General features: G+C 46.2%; 1 protein-coding gene across 2 annotated transcripts in view; it reads left to right on the top strand.

Annotated features, from left to right (window-relative positions):
* Nucleotides 1-23,373, top strand: part of LOC119163685 (uncharacterized) — a 295,971-nt gene that overhangs the window by 76,887 nt on the left and 195,711 nt on the right. The gene's annotated exons all lie outside the window — the stretch shown is intronic.

The raw sequence follows: 23,373 nt of genomic DNA, 5'->3' as shown, positions 1-23,373 counted from the left end.
TCAGTTGTGAATTCGCTAGGTCAGATATCTGCTGCTGCTTCTATTTCTGCTTCCTCTTCTGAGGAGGCGGAAGAAGCAGCCATAGCTCTGGCCCTTACAGTTCCAAATTATTCACTTATTATTAGTGATTCAAAAACTGCCATCTACAATTTTGGAGCGGGTAGGGTGTCCAAAACAGCCCTCTCCCTCCTTTTGGCCCATCCCCCGCAACAAGACACGGCTTTAATATGGACTCCCGCGCACGCGGGCCTTGCCGGTAACGAGGCGGCTCACGCCAGCGCCCGAGGATTTACGTTCCGGGCGCAGGCGCTGGAAGAGCCAGGCCCCGTTTCGACAACGGCACCGTTTGCTGCGCGGGATCGCCTTTTAACATTTCACGACATCTGTAGTCACTACCGCCTTGGTCGTTTATCCTTACCGCCGCTAACGTCGAAATCCATACGAAGGCGCGAAGTACTGTGGCGACAGCTGCAGACTCACACCTTTCCTTCTCCTTACATTCTTCACCTCATGTACCCTTCTCTTTACCCGTCCTCCTCCTGTAAATATTGCCCCGCACAGAAAGCAAATCTTAATCATATCATGTGGGGGTGCCCTAAGCACCCCCCTCCACCGTCCCTTCGAAAACTAATTAGTAATGAGGAGCAGTGGGAGGCTGCCATGCGCAGCTTGAAACCCGACGTCCAGGAGGCCATCCTGGGTTGGGCAGAGAGGGTTGCGGAGGACTATCGAGCGTAGCAATCTCTCCTCATCTCTCTTCCATTGCACCTTTCCTTTACAAAGGAAAAATAAAGTTTATACCTACCTACCTCACAGACAGTGAACATCAATTACAATCCAACAGAACATTGCGACAGAACACAACATCCACAGACACACCAAAAGTTGTTACAAAAAGATATGTGTGTGGGGGGGGGGGGGGGGGTTAGAAAAAGTGGGGAACGATTTAGAGTACCAGGTACTCTACTATGGGAGAGCATAAGCCATCCTTAACTATGGGAGAGCTTAAAGCCGTCCCCAAATATGTTCAAATATGTGTACTGCGCTATAACCATGACAGAGTGCACTACAATGTTGTGTTGCTACGCGAACGTTGCAATCGTGAGTCCAAGGAGTTTTATTAAACCTCCTTGCGTGAGTGTGACGAGCGGCACCACCTGTGGGGAAAAGTGGGTACTATACTAATTACCTTTTTAATTTTGTCGTAATTGGCGCTTGACGTCCTCTTCATCTCAAAAGCCTTTATGTGCGTGCCGGGCCACGTGCGCATGAAGGCTTCTTATCTTGATAAGTTTTGTTTATTTCTGGACGGCCCAATATTCGTTCTGAATGAACTGTTCCGGCTCATTCTATTTATACTTATTGTTGTCTGTTCCTATTGGTTCTTGTAACATAGGAGCCTTTTTTAAGCGTTTCATGCCACGGGTATAGAAAACATTTGCTTCAATCAATGACAAATAAATAAATCACTCAGTTGCGAATAATTACCGGATAATTGAATGAATCAACGCGAAGCTTCATATCTCCACTTAGTACATGTTTTTTTTTCTTTCATGTTTTCTACATTCACTGAAGCGGTAGTAATTATTGATATAGTCCTGCAGGCACTATGTAATAATTGCCGGCATGATCCTGTCAAAGAGGTTTTACATCTCGTCGTACTCATCACAACCTGAATCTCGCGTTGCTACTCCGCTGAAACCGGTGTTCACATTGAACACTGTGCGTGGCTTTTGTGAGAAATGCGTTCTGAGAGCATTCCTCGCACCTGAAGTCACACTGCTTGAGCATCCTCTGTATTGTTGTTGTAGACACGGTCGGTAGCGTCTCATCTTCTTCGAAACGCTGCAACAGCTCGGCGATGGTGGGACTTTCACACCCTCTCGAAAAAAGATGTGCACCAGCCATCGAAAGATGCCCAGGTGGAAATCGTTCAGTTTCTTCGCCCAATCACAGCCTCTCCAATAAGGATGCTTGTTTGTCCCTAGAACTATGGCCGCGTTCACCGCCAGCGCTTTCCACCAATAGAGAGTTCGCTCACTCACCTGGGTAGCTTTTTCTGTCGTCCGAGCTTGCAGTCTACCCGCACTCGAAGCGATGTGCTAGCGTTTCAAGCTGTCTGCTTCACCAGCCTGAGAACATTGCGCACACTCAATGTGTTGCTCAACAGGTGCAGTTTGTTGGACGCGTTGAAGACACACGACTTGCTCAGGTGACGCCATGTTGCCGAAAATGGCGAATCACCACATCACAACACGTCACCTCTCACCTGCGTCCAGGCGGGCTCTTCCTGCTGTTTTTGCGACTTAAAACATTGACGATGCTTTAAAAAATGCTTCCCAACCATATACTGTCACATTATGCATTTGCAGTGTGCAAAATAGGTCTGGATAACTAAGGCAGTTGAGGGACTATTTGCTGTCTCTTCTGTGTCCCCGCGTGCTTGCGCAAACATTTCAAAGAGCAGTATAGATTTGGCTGAACAGCCAACGGCTTGGCTTGTGCACAGAGTGCGTTTAGAACGTGTTCAACGATTTAGAGTATTTTGTACTTTACTATGGGAAGGTTGAAAATGGTTCACCAATCAAATGAGGGGCAAAACGCTGGCAACGGCCGTATAAGTACAGTTACCAAGAAGACATACATTGTCTGTTACTAATGTTCTCCCTATTAATTTAATAAGAGGGATGGGGCAATGAAAAGTTTGCTGCTTACCGCAGTTATTAACAAAGTGGTATTTTTTTACTACGTCCGGTTGCCTATGTGGTAATATCTGTTAGTAATGACAGTTACAGAGGTAGTAGTATCTGTTATCAACTGCAGTTACTAGCACTGTAATATGTTTTAGTAATACTTCGGTAGCGTATGGAACTTGGAGTTAAGAACAGATAGTTAGTTATCACTACACTTTTTATGTGGAGGAAGGTATACTCAACAGATAAACAAAAGGGCTTCCGGAGGCCGCTCTAAGAGCTCAGCCAAGAATGCAATATAATAAAGATATGCAGCCTCAATAAACAAAACCATCGGGAGGAGCCCTCTATAGCTGTACTCACGGGTACGGGGTGAACGAAACAAGTGGTTTTATCTCACCGGAACGTTTGGAGTAACTTATGCCGACATTGTGCAGGCTGTTCGATTGCAGTTATCTGGTGCAACGGGACCATAAAATGCTGTTTTTTGTTTTGTTGCTTTCGCACTGAGTTGTACTCAGTTGAAGAGCAACTAAAGCGCTGGCAAATTTAAGAGGATATTTAGACAGCCAATACGTTCCAGAGGCTCGCTTCTGCTCGCTATGCCACGCCAATGGCCATGGAGGGATCGTACCTGAGGCTATGAATAGACCGTTCGGTTTTGAAGGGTGTGCCTCTGGCCCTTTCATGCGGTTCTTTCCACACGATAACGTTAAGGCGCTCGTTGCGCTGGAATTCCGGTGTCGGCGTCGTTGGTTGTGAGCAAAAAAATGATCATTTTGTCCATTACCGGAAAATCAAGAAATATGCAAATGAAATGAATAATGAAGATCTTCAGTTGGAATGAGAGTCTAACCCAGGTCGTCTGCGAAGAAAGCAGGAGTTCTGTCATAGAAACATGCTTTTGCTTGAAACTGCTTCGAAAAAAAAAAGCACTGCATGAAAGTCATGTAGAAGGAGGAGTCTCTTTAACGCATGCACTATTGGGCGGCAGAAGCAAGGACCCTCACTACGGAGGTAAGTAATGAAACAGTACAAGCCCGTTAATTACAGATGGTACATACATCGTACTAATAATACAAAATAAACATCAAAATGGTGTATAGGAATAATTTTCATAGGGTAAGTGCAAGTTCTCTTGTTAGATTAGATGGATCTAAAGTGCGTCGATTTTAGCCTGTCTGGGATGCAAATTCATCTCCGTATAAAAAAAACGAATACAAACATGGCTGTTCATGCAAAAATGAAAAGTTTACATTTTGTGAAAAATGAAAAGTTTACATTGTTACCCCCTTTTTTTATTTGGCAACAAGGATACGGGCTATGTGAATACATTGCTCAATATTGATTTTTTTTCTGATCTTTTTCGCCCGAAGCCCTTCGTGACCTTAAAGCAGCTCAATGGGATCAGGTGGAGTACCGCAGGAAGCGTGACGCGGTCCTGTGCCACCGCATGTGTTGCATACATGAATGTCGAAGCTGTTTTCGGCAGTCGGTGTCTCGAAGCATAGCAAATACGGTTCAATAAAATGTCTGACAGCGTCCCAGAGCGCCTTGACAATGTGACACGAGACTTTCTTTTTCTTTTTATTTAAGCTGAAGATGTGACAGCCTGAAAGATGCAGTCTGACGACACAATACTTTTTTTGTTGTAACATTAAAAATACAGAGAAAAAACAAATAGTAAATAGAGTTTTTAAGATGGGTCACTGGAATAAATTGTAGAGAATATGCACGTGGTATTGACGATTTTGAAGGAAACGAAAAAAAAAAACTTCGAGTGGTTGACTTGGAGAGAGTGATGTACTCCGCAGTGGCTTACTTACAATATGACTTTGCGTTATTGAATGTTAGGCTGATATTTTGATTTCCTGCCCATGACGGCTGCATTCTGACGAGAGTAGCGTGCAGAAACGCTTGTGTACGCATATTGTGTTGGCCGCAGGTCGAATAACAAATGAAATCATGAGTGGATAAAAAAGACTATGAATATGAATTTCCTGATTTCAAAATTCGATCTCGTTCGCGTGTTCTAACCAGTATTCTACTCCTTTACTTTACCTAAGTAGATGTTTCACACGTGTGTTAAATTGGTGCTCAGCAGCTGATCTGGAGGAGAAGGGTTCTATTTCGTCAGAGGTGATCGCATTATATGGAGGGAAGGAACGGAGATATATACTAGAGACGAAATGCTATAGATACCAGTGTAACATCGGTGCACGTTACACGTGATCGGCGTATGTCTTACGAATTATAAAATTGAGAGGCGCTTTCTTCTTTCATGCCCCGCCGCGGTGGTCTAGTGGCTAGGGTACTCGGCTGCTGACCCGCAGGTCGCGGGTTCTAATCCCGGCTGCGGCGGTTGCATTTCCGATGGAGGCGGAAATGTTGTAGGCCCGTGTGCTCAGATTTGGGTGCACGTTAAGGAACCCCAGGTGGTCGAAATTTCCGGAGCCCTCCACTACGGCGTCTCTCATAATCATATGGTGGTTTTGGGACGTTAAACCCCACATATAAATTAATCAATCAATCAATCATGCTTCTTTTGTATGTTGATGTACGTTTTCTTACGATTGAACACGTGCTTGAATGCAATTCCGATTTTTTTAGTACGCACAATTGTGTACCATGTCTTTCAATTTAGCTTCTTCATTCGCGACGCAGTTGAGCGTTGCTTCGCGTGCTGATCTGTGCTATGATACATTATTTTCATGTAACGTCAGTTCAGCAAGCCCACGTAGCAGCAGGCCCACAAAGTGACCGTCCAGCAGCCCCACGAAGCAGCCACCAGGTACTCCCTGTCGGTCCCTACGTGGGAGACGCCTGCTACGTGCTAAGCACGTCCCTCCGGACAAAAATATTTTTTTTTCTCATGTCATTCGAACATCACTGCCTGCGATCGGGTTGGATCAAAAATAAAAAATTGCGAACAACTAATATAAATTTGAGACGAATTGCCGGGTGGTCCAATAAACCAGCAACGTCTCGCTTCTTCGCGCGCGCACCTGGGCACCTTGCACCTGCCTCGAAACAGTCCTGATCTCGATTCTCTTCAGTCCCTGAGGAAGGACAGAGCTCACGAATCATGGCCGAGAAGTAGGCATGATAATAAAAGCAATAAATTTAGGGATAGCGCTACTACGCCACAGTTAAGGACGAGAAATGACATAAAGGAAAGGCGGTCGAAGAAGCGGAACATAAATACACATAAAAGGTGACCAGCACGAGACTTACCGAAAGGGCGTCGGGCGATGAGAATAAAATCGAAATCGCCACGCAATGAGCGTCATGGTGATTGCCAGGTGAAAGCCACTGGTTGAAGCAATTCAGTACTAAGCGATTACAGACAAGTTCTGCCTATACTACAGCCCAATAAGTAATGTGGCCGCGCCGAAAAAAAAAAAAAAACAGGCCCCACAAATACTGGGTAGTCAACTGCCTGTCGTTCGGTTTTCGTTCTCCTGTTTTGCGTGTCTGTTTCATGGTCGCCAACACACCCATATGTAAAAACCAGAGTAACAGAAAGGAGTGTGTATTTGACGACGTAGGCTTAAAAGAGTGCGTGGAAAAAGTTTTCGAATTGAGTATTTACTATTTATACCCTGGCCGTGACCTCTTATAGTGCTATGGTAAACAGAAGTAGTGTAAAAGCTCGCACAGGTATTTTAATTTTCTGTATCATGCAAATCAATCAATCAATCAATCAATTGATCAGTCAATCAATCAATCGATCAGTCGATCAATCATTTATTCTACAAACACTGGTATTTCACCTTTCTGGAGCCTACGCACCAATAAATCATTGAATCAATCGAGCAGTGGGTCAGTGAATCAGTTATTGATCATTATTATTTTTATGTGGCACATCATCTCAGTTAATCATGTAACTACAAATTTCGCTATCTCCGTATCTCTGTATGAGTTCGACTGTGGTTTTGAACACCTCGTCAATGAACACCTCCTCAATGAAAACCACCTCAATTGAAACCTCCTCAATGAAGTGAACACCTCCTCAATAAAAGTCTAAATTTTTTGAACTTTTCGGAGTGATCGAGGTGCCCTCTTGGCTTTTCCTTATTCAGTGCGTATTAGAGGAGAACTGTTAGATAAGAATTCTTTTATTTGAACGTCAAGTTAGTGACATATATTCACTCATTAAGAGCTGTTTCGTCATTTTTTGATGCCTGTGTCACACGCTCCGCTGCTAACTGCGATTAAGCCGAATCGGGATCTGATTTCTCTGCAGTCACTTGTACTTTCAGCACCTCTCGTAAAGGAACCGATCAAGATCGAGATATTCGATCCAGATCAGGTCCGAACATGACCAAAAGTCACAGCGCGATACTGGTATAATGTGTCATAATCATCATCGTCATGATCATCTTCTTCTTCTTCTTCTTCTTCTTCTTCTTCTTCTTCTTCTTCTTCTTCTTCTTCTTCTTCTTCTTCTTCTTCTTCTTCTTCTTCTTCTTCTTCTTCTTCTTCTTCTTCTTCTTCTTCTTCTTCTTCTTCTTCTTGTTTAGCAATAGCAGTAGCAGTAGCAGCAGCAGCAGCAGCCTGACTACGTCCGCTGCAGGACTAAGACCTCTCCCATGTCCCGCCGGTTAACTTGGTCCTGTGCTTGCTGCTGCCAATTTATACCCGCAAACTTCTTAATGCCATCTGCCCACCTAACCTTCTGTCCCCCCTAACCCGCGTGCCTTCTCTGGGAATCCAGTTAGTTGCCCTTAATGACCAGCGGTTATCATGTATACGCGCTACATGCACGGCCCATGTTCATTTTCTCTTCTTGATTTCAACTTTGATATCATTAACCCCCGTTTGTTCCCTAATCCACTCTGCTCTCTTCTTGTCTCTTAAGGTTACACCTACCATTTTTCTTTCCATTGCTCACTGCGTCGTCCTCAATTCAAGATGAACCCTCTTTGTAAGTCTCCAGGTTTCTGCTCCGTAGCAAAGTACCAGCAAGATACAGCTGTTATATACCTTCTTCTTGAGGGGTAGTGGCAAGGTACCTGTCATGATTTGAGAGTGCTTGCCAAATGTGCCACAATTCATTTGTATTCTTCTAGTTACTTCTATCTCGTGGTTCGGTTCCACGGTCATTACCTGCCCTTAGTAGACATGGTCCTTTACAACTTGAAGTGCACTATTACCTATATCTCGAAGCGCTGCTCGTTTCCGAGGTTGTTGTACATTACTTTCGTTTTCTGCAGATTAATATTAAGACCCACCTATTACCTGATCGATAGTATGAATGTGGCCGATTGTTGAGTAGCCTCTTCGAAATCCTGCTTGTTTTTTTGGTTGATTGAATTCTAATGTTGTCTTAATTCTGTTAGCAATTACTTTTGTAAACAGCTTGTATACTACGCAGAACAAGCTGATCGGCCTGTAATTCTCTTTTCTTTCTTTCTTTCTCTCTTTCTTTCTTTCTTTCTTTCTTTCTTTCAAGAAAGATAGTGAATGACTGTAGAGTATCATGAACACTGCCGCAAATCTTCGATTGGTGTCGTGTAGTGTTGGTTTCTTTCGTACTCTGGTAGGAACTTTAAAACCAGTGGGCAAAAAAGACAGACCTACAAGCATATGTTTTCAGAGCGTAAAGACTGCGCCATATTTTCCTAGAAGGGGAACGTTTCGCTTCTGTGAAAGTTGGTTTCTTGTGATGCATTGAAATGGAAGTTGATATTAGGTGATCTTGTTATTTGCAACTTATGAATGCGACGCTTTGATGTACGCATAACAATATGCAACGTTTTGCTTTACGCTTGATCACATTGCGGTACCTCGTTTCGTTTATAATGTTGTGCTTTTTTTCACTTGTTCTGTTTTGAATTTATAATTTTAGATTTTGTTCTTATGACAAAAAATGCCTCGTGGTATTTAAGGTATGACTATTTGCAGTGCGTAGCTCTGTCTCTAAATAGATTATAGTAATTGATATAGAATAATCTATTTTGTGTTAATAAGTTAAATATTCTATACGTTGTTCTATATGAATTAATGCACCTTACTTTATCTCCAGACATATTATCTGGTAAACTGCTAGAGAAGGATTTACCAATTTAGAAGTTTCCCGCATGAAATAACTTTTGAAATGACTCGTGCGTGCTTCACTTCAATAATAATAATAATAATAATAATAATAATAATAATAATAATAATAATAATAATAATAATAATAATAATAATAATAATAATAATAATAGCAGTAGCAAGAGTAGTAGTAGTAGTAGTAGTAGTATATTGATAATATTGAATTCCGAATGTCAAATAGATTGTAGAAAGTCTGTTCGTAGTCTTTTTTTATAAACTCACCTAACCAGAAAACCTAACTGATATTGTGATGTTACTCGAGGCACGAGCTTTGCCTACTCACTGCACGTAACTAACAATGTGCACGCTAAACGCGACGTCATTTTCTGTCTTTTTCTAATTCTTGTCTACAAGACATACGATGAGTCAGGTATATAGTTCCGTGCCAGAGTTGTGCAGACGTAAGCCCCAGGGATTACCTGGTTCCGCTGTCGTTCTCAGTTTCCTTCATACACGAAATATCGCCAGATTTCACGCACCTTCTTGTCTATAGTTCACGTGTTCGGGCAATAAAAGAGAGAATACGGGTGACAGTGGCGTGTGTATCTCAGATATATTGCGCACAGGGGAGCGGGGTGATTGAGAGAAGTTTCGTACATCGAAACGTGCCTTGGCATTCCCTCTTGTGTTTAAGAATTCCGCCGTGTGTGATTGGACGGCGGGGACATCGTGTGTCTTCGTTAGCATTGTCGCGTCTGTGAAAAATCCACAAAACGCGCAGGCAGACACACTATGGGATGTTTTAATAACTACGCACTCGGTATTAAAACTTCTAGTTGATGTTTGTTAGGCTCCTGAAACGACGGCTTGACGCGGCACATAGAAAAGAGCTCCGAAAGCGTTAAATGTTTTTATCATCACCATTCTCCTAAATTATGGGCTGGGTGTTTCAAAAAATATAACCGAACTTTTCAAAAATCTTTTAAAATGGCACATTGGTTTGATGTCATTGCAGTTAGTTTTTCTGTAGCCGCATGCATTTTGAGATGACTTAAGACATCATTTCGGACGGTAATTATGAAAGTAAGAATAATTGACTTTTTATTTTGTATATTTTGATAGTCGTAAAGGATGAGTGACGTGCAGTCGGTAGAATATACTAAGACTTTGTAATTTTGAAAAAAAAAGAAAACTGGGGAAGAGCGGACCACGTAGGGCACGGTATTTCATCTCTATTCGCCTGAAAAGTGGAAAAAGGTGAATCATGCGGTGTTTTCAGAGACATTTCTTTGGTGAGGAACTTGTGGTGCTAAGCCATAAACGAGGGACGTAAGGAAGAGTGTTACCTCTCGAGCACTAACACCTCCTGAAAACTGCGTTAGTTAGCAGCTTACTTTCAGGTGTTACTCCTTGTACTTCTTCGTCTTCTTCACAGAATTCTGGCCATAGTGCTCATAAGAGCGGCAACGCATGGCTTTACAGCTGACATAAAAATGATAGGTAGTCCACAAATTTGTCTAATCTTCATACTTTCAGCTACGTGTGACTTCGTGTGGCTTGAAGCTGCTTTGTGACGAAACGGCAGTGGACAAATGCTCAGCAGTTGCAGTTCTCTACCTTGAAGTACTTGGCTTAACAACTCACTTTAAAAGGGAAAACACGTCGACGTGTTGTTTGTTCATCAATCTTCATAAACCAAAGCGCGAATAGGAACACGAAACAGAGAGCTCTTATCCTGTTTTGTTTTTGTCCCGTGTTCTTATTTGCGCTGTGATTTACGAACAACGATCACCAAATAAAATCAGGTCATGAATTTCAGCACGGTCCTTTCTTATATTCGAAACATAATTAGAACACGAGAATAAACAACGTGACAAAAGTGTTCAAACCCCGCAAGCAGTCAGACTAGGGAGACCTGTGTACCACCCATCATTCTTATGGTGGCTGAACGATCGCAGTGCCAGTCCCGTCCCTAGTTGAGTTTTGGAACTCTACACGTTGCGGCCCTTGGCAAAACACCATAGAAACGGCGAGAGAGACAAAGACAAAACAAAAAAATAACGAAGAAGTGCTACACTACGCAAGCCCAGGCAAATGGTCACTTGCTTCAGATTTTTGATGGAAGAAGAGGATGTGAATATTCTTATCTCTCCTGCGTCTGGGCTAGGTGCGTCCATTCGCCAGGTGACATTCCTTACGTTAAGAAATCTGACAGATATAGTTTTCTGGCTTTTCAATGCACCAGATAAGCCTTTCCTCTCCTATTTTATTTTTTTTTTCGGTGACGAGTATTAGTGCTGCAACACTATAACAAACACATTATAACGGTTGTCCCGAAACAACAGCGCTACTGCTGAAATGAGAAACAATTTGTACAGATCTCACGTATTCTCATAATCGAGGTCATGCGCAGCTGTAGCCCATAACAGCCCCTTTGCTCTAATAAAGCGCTACCAGATAGATTGATATCATCATGGAAGTTGAGTAGTTTTGTTCATATATTAGCTTTAGGAGACACGTCAACTAAACTGGTGTGTAGATGGTGGCTCAAGGTCCGGCATAACGGAGGCACACACGCTTTAGAGCGGAGACATCGGTTTTACTGCAGCGAGCTGCGCGGTGCGAGGATCTGACGCGCATAGCATTACTATCGGTCGGGCGCATATAGGAACAACGCTTGTGTATGCTTTTCCGAAGTTTAGGGTCGTGTATTGTTATTTAAATCTTTATGAACGCGGATAAGCAACACTGCAACCCGAATTTACGTTGCCTTGACATCACAATCGCACAGGATCTCTTTCCGATACAAATACAAGCACTGGCATGATTATCTCGCAGTATGCTCGACTAGCATGTTGATTATTGCCAGGGTTCGATTTTGGTTCAAGCCATGGTTCTGAATTTTCGCTTTCATAATGATCTCTTGCCCATTGACAGTTTTTAATTCGATATTGATCCCTTGCCCATTGACAACGCCGGCCTCACCGAGACTGGATATTCTATCAAGGCCATAACTCCAAAGCTCTCGTGCATTCAGGCTTTCGACGTCTATTCCCGTGGTGCTTGGCTTAATATTGGCAAACTTGTGGCGAATACTGGCATGTTACGAACTGTGGAGTGCGGATGTGTGACACGTTATATAAGAGAGGGGTTGCATGACATACGTGACAGGTAAGTTATGCCATTCACGGCATGACATGTGAATCGTGTTCATGATGCAATCATGTCCTAATATAATAATACAACATACATACATACATACATACATACATACATACATACATACATACATACTTACATACATACATACATGCATACATGCATGCATACATACATGCATGCATACATACATACATACGTGCATACATACATACATACATACATACATACATACATACATACATACATACATACATACATACATACATACATACATACATACATACATACATACATGCATACATACATGCATACATACATACATACATACATATACATACATACATACATACATACATACATACATACATACATATACATACATACATACATACATACATACATACATACATACATACATACATACATACATACATACATACATACATACATACATACATACTGTACCGAAGCATAGTGGCGCCAGCTCTGTGCCAGCGTGAAAGAAGACGTTGACGTCCGTGTGTGGCTCGTGCTTGCCGGGTTCCTGCCTGTACCAGCTTGTTGCGGCTAACGTTTCTGGAATAATAACCTGTGTTTTTACGCAACCTTGCTCGTTGCATTTGGTGGAGGTGCGGGGTAACGTCCTGGAGCTCCGCAGCCGTAAGCTACCATCTCAGTCCTCGATGACCGAGCGCGTCGATCCCCCACAAGGCTCTTCCACGCTGCCACCCGTCATGTGTTCTGGTGTATTTCGTCTGCGTGACCCACCAGTATACAACGGCACTGAAGATCAAGATGTCGAGGACTGGCTGGCAGAGTACGAGCATGCCAGCGCGATTAACAAGTGGGATGACCCTGCGAAGCTGATTCACGTCATCTTCTACTTGACGGATTTGGCCAACCTATGGTTCACCAACCACCGAGCCGACATCCCCACCTGGTCGGTTTTCAAAGAGGCCGTCACCTCGTTTTTCGGTCGTCCAGCCATGCGTAAGCTTCGCGCTGAACTGGGACTGCGGGGACGATTTCAGCGAAATGGTGAGATCTTCACAAGCTACATTGAGGATGTGATCAGCCTCTGTAGGCGAGTTGATGACAGGATGACGGAGGCTGACAGAATAAAGAACATAATGAAAGGCATTGATGACGACGCGTTTCATATGCTTGTGGCCAAAGACCCACAGACCGTCACGGCCTTGATTCAGTTATGTCAAAGTTTCGATGAGCTGCGCAAGCAACGAGTTTCTACACGTCGCGCTAATACGCAGACAGCTGATATTTCGGCCTTGGAGTGCAAAAGCAGTGGCCCCGACTACAGCGTGTTAATGCCTCAAATTCAACAGTACATCCGGGAGGAAGTTGCTCGACAGCTCTCTCTTGTCGCCACCATCAACGAGACCCCCACAACACTGGACCACTCACTTCGCCGTGCTATTCAGACGCAAGTTGCCGAGGCTCTCCCTTCGCCCACATTCCCAATATCAGTGGCTGCACCGCTGACTTATGCAGAAGCCGTCCGCCGACCTTCTGCCCAACCGCCGCTCCCTTCATACAGTCCAGCCATTAACTACTACAGATCACCAGTTTCAGTTTATCCGGTAAATCGGCCCATTCCACCACCTCGAGCACCTGCCAACTCTTGGCGTACTCCAGATAACCGGCCCATCTGCTACAACTGTGGTAATCCAGGACATGTCGCGCGCTACTGTCGTCGCCGTGGATTCTATTTTAATGATGTGCAGCATTCCGGCAACATACCTCGGCCATCAGAATCGCATGTGACACCTGATTCGCATGACCCCCGCTCACGTCGACCAGACTTCAGCCGACGTCGATCTCCTTCACCCCGTCTTCGGTCTCCTTCCCCCATGCTTCGCCGTTCCAACCACGCCCAGGAGGAAAACTGACAGTCGCAGTTCCTGAGGCAAGAGCTGCGCCACCGACGAAATTTCCAAGGCCTCATCTATCGCCCCCTAACGAGATTGCCGTGTTTGTGGACGGTTTCGCCACAACTGCTCTTGTCGACACAGGTGCCGCTATTTGTATAATCAGTGAAGTGTTATGCCGCAAACTGAACAAAGTGACGACTCCACTGGTTGAAATTTTTTTACGCACGGCGAGTTCGCAACACGTTCAACCTTCTGCCACATGCACTGCTCGTGTTGTGATTCAAGGAGTGCTTTACATCGTAGAATTTGTCGTCCTTCCGCATGCGTCTCATGAAATCATCCTGGGATGGAACTTTCTTTCCGCTAATCATGCGGTTGTCGACTGCGCTCGTGCTCAACTCGTTTTGTTTCCATTCAGCACGACATTCATAGATCTCCCTCGCTCACCCAAAAAGGTGATCGTCGCCGCTGACGTCGTCATTTCTGCTTTTTCTGTCACCGCGGTATCTCTTTTGTGCAACTCCGTTTCCGATTCAACTGCCCTATTTATGCCGTCACAAGAATGCGCTCGTCGCCGGAACCTTGTCGTCCCGTTTGCCGTCATAACACTTGCCGATGGCTCCAGTGCCGTGTACGTGTGCAATCCGTTCCCTTGTCCCGCTACCTTATTGCATGGCGAATGCATTGGGAGTCTTGACACTTATGATGACATCTTTCCTTTCGATGCCCGTTCTGATACGACACCGATGTCCGTGGATGCTGTCACAGCTGGCACCGCGCCCTCACTACCTGACGAAGACGTTCTGTTGCGCAGCGTAGACACCGGCCTTACGCAAGACCAGCGCAATCAGCTCATTCAACTACTTGACCGTTTCCGCGCCTCCTTCGACCACGGACAACCTCCCTTGGGACGCACGTCAGTTGTCGCTCACCATATCGACACCGGTCATCATACTCCACTTCGTCAGCGCCCCTACCGCGTCTCGCAGGCCGAGCGTGACGTCATCACTCAACACGTCGACGAGATGCTGCAACGTGGTGTTATTCAGCACTCACACAGTCCTTGGGCTTCGCCAGTGGTCCTCGTGCGAAAAAAGGATGGCTCCATCAGGTTTTGCGTGGATTATCGTCGACTAAACAACATCACACGCAAGGATGTTTATCCCCTGCCACGCATTGATGACGCCTTGGATTGCCTTCAAGGTGCGGAGTTTTTCTCTTCACTGGATCTGCGCTCTGGATATTGGCAAGTACCAATGGCTGAACCAGACCGTCCAAAAACGGCGTTTGTGACCCCTGACGGCTTATATGAATTTAATGTAATGCCCTTCGGTCTTTGCAATGCGCCTGCGACTTTTGAAAGAATGATGGACAGTGTCCTCAGGGGACTTAAATGGCACATCTGTCTTTGCTATTTAGACCACATAGTTGTATTCTCGGCGAATTTCGAAACTCATCTTTCCCGTCTGGAACAAGTTCTCCAGTGCCTTACGGCAGCCGGGTTGCAACTTAACTTCAAGAAATGTCGTTTTGGCGCCCGCAAACTCACAATTCTCGGCCACGTCGTTTCAAAAAAAGGAATATCGCCAGATCCTGCCAAACTGCGTGCCGTTGCCGAGTACCCCAAGCCTACTACCCTAAAGGAGCTTCGTAGTTTCATAGGCTTGTGTTCCTATTTTCGGCGTTTCATTCGCAATTTTGCCTCTATAATTGCCCCTCTGACTCAGCTTCTCTCCCGTAGCACGGACCTCTCTGGCTGGAATTCCCACTGTGATGAGGCATTCACGGCGCTACGCCGGCTACTCATCTCTCCGCCAGTTCTCCGCCACTTCGATCCCAATGCACCCACTGAAATTCACACGGATGCAAGCGGTGTCGGCCTCGGTGCCATTCTCGCTCAACGCAAGGATGGCTGCGACGAGTACGTTGTCGCCTATGCCAGCCGTACACTAACGAAGGCAGAGTTCAACTATTCCGTCACGGAAAAGGAGTGCTTGGCTATCATTTGGGCTATAGGAAAATTTCGCACCTACCTTTACGGACGCCAGTTTGATGTCACAGATCACCATGCCTTATGCTGGTTAGCGTCCATGAAAGATCCTACTGGCCGCCTCGCTCGTTGGGCTTTACGCCTTCAGGAATACGATATCCGTGTTGTTTATCGCTCAGGACGCAGACATTCAGACGCCGATGCACTATCCCGTTCTCCACTGCCTCCTGACCTTGCTTGCTTATCGACTACCATTTGCGATTCGTCATCGTTGAGCATCACTGACATGCCATCCGAACAGCGCAAGGATCCCTGGATCAATTCTTTGCTCGACGTCCTCTCTGACAGTTCGTCAGAAACGACTTCACGCTCCCTCTCTCGTCAAGCAAGACACTTTGCTGTCCGTGAAGGCTTGTTGTATCGCCGCAATTACGTGACGGATGGCCGTAGGTGGCTCCTTGTCATCCCTCGTCATTTGCGTTCGGACATCTGCGCCACCTTTCACGATGACCCCCAGTGTGGCCACGCTGGAGTATTTAAGACTTACTCTCGCCTTCGTCTAAGATACTACTGGCGCGGCATGTATCGGCACGTTCGCCAGTACGTTCGGTCATGCACCACGTGTCAACGACGCAAGACGCGTTCTCACAGCACTGCTGGCCCTTTGCAACCCTTAACCTGCCCAGCGAGACCATTCGACCGCGTCGGAATTGATATTTATGGTCCTCTACCCAACTCTCTTCGAGGAAACCGGTGGATTATTGTCGCCGTAGATCATTTAACACGCTACGCTGAAACATCTGCGCTGCCTGCTACCACTGCGAAAGACGTTGCGTCCTTTCTTCTTCACCATCTCATTTTGCGACACGGTGCACCTCGTGAATTACTCAGTGACCGTGGACGCGTGTTTCTCTCGAACGCCGTCGACGAGCTACTCAAGGCATGTCGCACTGTCCATAGGAAATCCTCGGCATACCATCCCCAAACCAATGGCATGACAGAACGCTTTAACCGTACCCTTGGAGATATGCTTGCCATGTACGCCTCTGACGACCACACTAATTGGGACCAAGTGCTCCCTTTTGTCACGTACGCGTACAACTCTGCGCCACAAACAACCACTGGCTTTTCTCCTTTCTTCCTTCAGTACGGACGTGAGCCATCATGCTCCATGGACACCATTCTCCCTTACAGGCCTGATGTTTCCGAAGCGACGCCTGTTTCCGAAGCAGCTGCTTATGCCGAAGAGTGTCGTCAACTCGCTCGCTCATTTACCGCACAAGACCAATGGCGCCAGAAAACTGACCACGATTCCTCTGCGTCTACTGTACACTATAACCCAGGAATGCTGGTTTGGCTCTGGGTCCCGTCTACCCCTCCCGGTCTTTCCCCGAAGCTTTCGTCGAAATACCATGACCCCTACCGTGTGGTGCGGCAAACATCTCCTGTCAACTATGAAGTTGAGCCCATTGATCCACCCTCGGACCAACGCTGCCGTGGGCGTGAAACAGTACACGTATCACGCCTCAAACCGTGCTATGACCCCCTTGTCGTGTCCTTTCCCTAGGTCGCCAGGTTGGCTCCTTTCTGCGCGGGGAGTAATTGTACCGAAGCATAGTGGCGCCAGCTCTGTGCCAGCGTGAAAGAAGACGTTGACGTCCGTGTGTGGCTCGTGCTTGCCGGGTTCCTGCCTGTACCAGCTTGTTGCGGCTAACGTTTCTGGAATAATAACCTGTGTTTTTACGCAACCTTGCTCGTTGCAATACATACATACATACATACATACATACATACATACATACATACATACATACATACATACATACATACATACATACATACATACATACATACATACATACATACATACATACATACATACATACATACATACATACATACATACATACATACGTACATACATACATGCATACATGCATACATGCATACATGCATGCATACATACATTCATACATACATACATACATGCATACATACATACATACATACATACATACATACATACATACATACATACATAGCACTCTGAAACGCATTTCCGAGAACACAGCGCGGTTTATTAATGCATCTTCGCCCTTGTTCCAACTACCTCTCCTCTCCTCAGCAGACTACCCACTACTAGTTTATGTCCCAAGTGTGTCGTGCCAGAAGAAGAAGAAAAGTATGCCATAGATAGCCCCCCCCCCCCTGCAGACAAGTGGCCCTGGGCACTTGAAGAAAAAAAATGATCAGATGGAGCTTGTCAGAATGGGTGCCGGCTTGATCCTTTCAATGGTGACTGTGTCTTCAGGCCCATTACGCAGGATTGTAAAATGATGTTCTGAGCGCTTGATGGCTGGGAAAGGAGTGTCATAGCGAGGCTGAAGAACACGGTGAGACGTATCAACACGAACAAAAACGTGTGAAGATGCCTGTAGGTTCCCCGGCAGAAAAACGTCGTTCTTAGTGTGAGCTGAAGTTGGTGATGGGCGCAAGTTTTGCATAAAGATCCGCAGACGCTGGACGAAAGAAGATGCATCCGAAACACTCTGCGTAGTAACGGGGCTGACGAGGTCACCAGGCAAACGGAGTGTGCAGCCATAAACCGTCTCAGCTACAGAGCAGGCAAGTTCTGGCCGAAGTGTTGAACGCAGGCCGAGAAGCACGATGGGGAGGTGTGATACCGAATCTTCGGCGTGAGGCTGCGAGGCGAGTGCTGTTTGAGATGACGTTGGAGTCTCTCCACTAAGCCATTTGATGCTGGATCATACGCAGTTGTGCGAATACGCGCACAAACCAGTAGAGATGTGACAGAGGTGAAAAGCGCTGACTCAAACTGTCTGCCTCGATCAGTAGTCACCGTTGATGGTACACCGAAACGGCTAATCTACGTAGCAAGAAAGGTACGAGTGACTGTTTCTGCCGTGATGTCAGGCATTGGAGCTGCTTCAGGCCACCTAGTGTATCTGTCAATACACGTAAGCAAATACGTATTTCCCCGACATGGACGTAATGGCCCGAAATGTCCAAATGAATGGTGTCAAAACGTGCATCAGGGAGAGGGAATTTTCCCTATGGAGGCTTGGTGTGCCGTTGCACCTTGATACGCTGACATGCTCTGCAAGTGCGAACGCAGTCACGAATGTTAGCGCGCATGCGCGGCCAGACATAGCGTTCAGTGACCAGATGTTGCGTAGCTCTTACGTCTGGATGGCAGATGGGGTGGAGGGTGTCAAAAAGAGCACGACGAAGCTGTGAAGGAACATAGAGACGAGTGCAGTTGTGTTGAACAGCGCACCAGAGCGTAAATTTGTCGTCGGGAAAGTTGACTTGTTCCAGTCGGAGGGAAGTAGAGGATCGGAGTCGTGGAAGCTCATCGTCTAATACCTGTGCCTCCGCGAGCGAGGACAAAGAAAGGTCGGTGGTGCCTGCCGTGACATTGATGCTAATACGACTGAGAGCGTCCGCTGCACTGTTAAAGCTGCCTTTTACATAACGTATGTATGTGGTGAATTCGGCAATCAATGCAAGGTGTCGAAGTTGTCTAGGAGTGTGCGTGGCACTGCAGGAGCGTACAGCCGAAACAAAGGGCTTGTGGTCGGTAAGAATGGCAAATTGTCGCCCTTCAAGGAAGTACCTGAAATGCTTCACCGCAAGGTAGGCCGCGAGGAGCTCCCATCTGAAAGTACTATATCGACACTCAATGTCGCGTACCTTGCGGGAAAAGAAGGAAATTGGAGCCCATGCACCATTGATCCATTGATGAAGAGCGGCCCCAACTGCTTCTGAAGAAGCGCCCACCATGAGGCTAGTGGTAGCAGTTGGTGAAGGGGGGTGCAGGAGGGTGGCCTGGGCCAGCTTGGTCTTAACGGCGGCAAAAGCTTGATCCTCGACCGTGTCCCAGGGGAGTGCAGCTGACTCGGCTTGCGAAATCGAGAGTAGTGCTTCCAGAGGCTGCAGCAGTGCAGAGCATGTACGGATAAAGCGGTGATAAAAATTTACGAGTCCGAGAAAACGTCGTAGACTGCGTTTGGACGTGGGAGGTGGGTACTCGAGGATAGCTTGAACCTTGTCAGGTAGAGGAGTGATGCCATCTTTATTGATCTGATGTCCGAGGAATGCTATCTCAGAGACTCCAAACTGACACTTTTCTACATTGATGAGAAGGTCGTACTTACGCAGTCGAGTGAAAAGCTGACGTAGATGTGCCTTCTGCGTTTCAGCGTCCTTGCTGGCAATGAGAAGATCGTCGATATAGGCGAAACAAAACGGCAAGCCTCTTGTTACTTCGTCTATAAAACGCTGAAATGTGCGAGCTGCGTTTCTCAAACCAAAAGGCATTCGTAAATACTCATAGAGCCCAAATGGAGTATTTATTGCAGTTTTGGGAATGTCAAAAGGCTCAACGGGGATCTGGTGATAAGCTTTCACAAGATCAATCTTCCAGTATACAGTTGTGCCGGTTAAAAAGGCAGTACAGTCCTGAATATTGGGTAACGGGTATCGATCTGGAACGGTGACTGCATTGAGAGCCCGATAATTACCACAGGGCCACCAGTCATTGTTCCTATTGGGAACCATGTGTAGCGCCGATGACCCCGAGCTTGATGACGGCCGAATGATTTGCAACTGTAACATATGCTCAAACTCGTTGCGAGTAATTCGAAGTCTATCAGGGCCAAGTCGACGAGGGCGGCAGAGAACCGGTGGGCCTGTGGTAACGATGCAGTGGGTCACAGTGTGCTTGGGGGTCTTATCCATGGGAGACTGCGTTGTAATCTCCGGAAACTCGTTGAGCAGAGCTGTATATGGTGACGTGGGCGGTTTCACAAAAGTGGGGTTTAGGGCCGTAGCGCGTGACAGAAAACCATTAACCGATAAGCCGGTATAGCTATCCACCAGGTGACAGCAGTTCATATCCACGAGCAGATGAAAATGTCTTAAGAAATCGGTGCCTAAGATTGCGTAGCGCACGTCTGCTATCCAAAATAGATCAAGGGTCAGAGACTCCTGTCCGTAAGTAGCGATGAACGAAGAAGTGATAGCTTGTTAAGGAGTTGACTTCTCGCGAAGACGCCGGTCAGTTTTGGACGCTTGAATTATGCTGACTTCTGCTCCAGTGTCCACCAGCAAGCGCAGACCTGTGGTTCTGTTGGTGATGTGGAAGAGGTGGCTTGATGCTAGGCCTTGATCGCCCGCCGCTGTTATTGAAGATCGGCCGGAGCGTTTCCCATGCGCCATGAGCAAGGTGGCACACATCTGCGAGCCGTGGCACGAAAACGCCGGTGATAATAGCATGTGTTCTGCGGTGAAAACCAGTGCTCGGGCTGGTAGAGGGGCCGTTGCGGAGCAGCCTACGTGAGAGATGGTCGATGTTGACGAGCCTGGTCATTTAGGTTGCGAATACTCAGCAATAGCAAACGCAAGTTGGCGACTTCAGCTATGAGATCTTTTACTGTTTCTCGAAGGGAATCTGCTTCGGAAATCGGAGAGGTGTGGGCAGCGTTTATGACTGCCGAAGCAACGTCCATCATGTCATCGGCCATTTCTGCCAGCTCCGACAGCGGCTTATCGTGAGCTGGGACAAGAGCCATTCGCATGGTAGGTGGAAGACGCTGTAGAAACAGCTCGCGTAGTATGGATGTTTCCGAGCCGTCCGGCTGGTCCCGAAGCAGGTGCTGCAGGTGACGTAGAAACTGTGTGGGACGGTGGTCCCCGAGCTCTTCGTCGCACAGAAGTTGCTGAATGCGCCGATGCTTAGGCGGAACGAGTCGATGAAGAAGAGCCTGTTTGACTGTCGTATATGGAGTGTCACCAGGCGGGCCCACGAGGCTGTCGCGTATTTCGGCCACTGCCTGTGGCGGCAATGCTTCAACGAGGAGCTCATGTTTGCGAACTTCTGACGTGATGCGATGAATGCGGAACTTGTTCTCGACTTGAATGAACCATGAGGGGGGATCGGCAAGCCACATATGTGATAGCGGGCCACCAGTAAATATAGCACTCTGAAACGCAGTTCCGAAAACACAGCGTGGTTTATTATTGCATCTCCGCCATTGTTCCAACTACCTCTCCTCTCCTCAGCAGACTACCCACTACTGGCTTATGTCCTAAGTGTGTCGTGCCAGAAGAAGATGGAAATATGCCACAGATACATACATACATACATACATACATACATACATACATACATACATACATACATACATACATACATACATACATACATACATACATACATACATACATACATACATACATACATACATACATACGTACGTACGTACGTACGTACGTACGTACATACATACATACATACGTACGTACGTACGTACGTACGTACGTACGTACGTACATACATACATACATACATACATACATACATACATACATACATACATACATACATACATACATACATACATACATACATACATACATACATACATACATACATACATACATACATACATACATACATACATACATACATACGAACAGACGGATGGACAGACGGCCGGATAGACAGACGCACGGATAGATGGATAGACGGATAGATGGATGCGCTACTAACTATAATTGGTAGCGCACATACTGAAGTTTAGCACGAAAAATAACACATGGCACTGCGCTATTGTAATGTGTAGTCCAGCGCCGTCTCATTTTGCAATAAACCCAAAGATATTAGGGAGTTCTCGAATGGCGTGCGCAAGCTTTGCGAACGCCACCCGTTGCAGTGGCTGCCACTTCGCATACTTCATAACTCTTTCTGCCGTTAGGGTTCGCAGCTCGCCCTCGAAAAATGTAAAATAGCGTGTGACCCGCAAGGCCTAAAAAACTCCGTTTCGGTGACTCGAGCGTTCGTTAGTATTTGCGAGGGACAAACGTTATTCCAACACTCAATTGGCACCAATACGCAAATGACAGGCCCGCAAAGCCCCTTACTTAGCGTACGCCATTCGAAAACCCTCTGTTTATACAGAGTGCTGTTAACAATGTCACCTGAACGGTATCCAAGTGCGGATTGCCCCGCCTGTGGACTGTTAACAACATTCAACCATGTGTTGTGGGAATGTGAATTCATCGGCGCCACCCTCAGCGAGGACAGGTCGGCTGCGCTCTTACGCAGCCCCGAACTTAACGATCAAACCCTGGCCTTCAAGAGTGCCCATGAACGGGCCGCCAAGCTCGGCTTGATGGTCCCTACGTGGGATTAGCCAGGTGGCGCGGGGTCTCCCCTGCGTCTTCTTGGGTTGAAAATATAGTTTTAGTCAATCAATCAACAATGTCACCAATGCATGAGCAGGTAAATTCGGGCTGGCTTGAAACTCGGTGCCTGAAGCTGGTTTACCACCTTTAAGTAATGTCATTTTATAGAATAAGTATTGTTGAGCTAACAGGCGTTTTTACAAGTACATTTGTTGGCCATGACTTTTTTTTCTGCTTAATAAATAGAAGAGTCGGGTGAGTGTTTTTCAGAAATTAAGAAACATAACCAGGGCATAAGCGTCTATTCTCAACAACAACGCGTAGCGTTGCGCAGTGGAACTGCAGCTTCAGCAACCGTGTGATTCTTGTTTTCTTATCATCTCCCATAGTA

Source organism: Rhipicephalus microplus, chromosome 9, assembly GCF_043290135.1.
Source record: "Rhipicephalus microplus isolate Deutch F79 chromosome 9, USDA_Rmic, whole genome shotgun sequence".
NCBI classification, from domain to species: Eukaryota; Metazoa; Arthropoda; class Arachnida; order Ixodida; family Ixodidae; genus Rhipicephalus; species Rhipicephalus microplus.
This window is presented reverse-complemented; position numbering and strand designations above follow the sequence as displayed.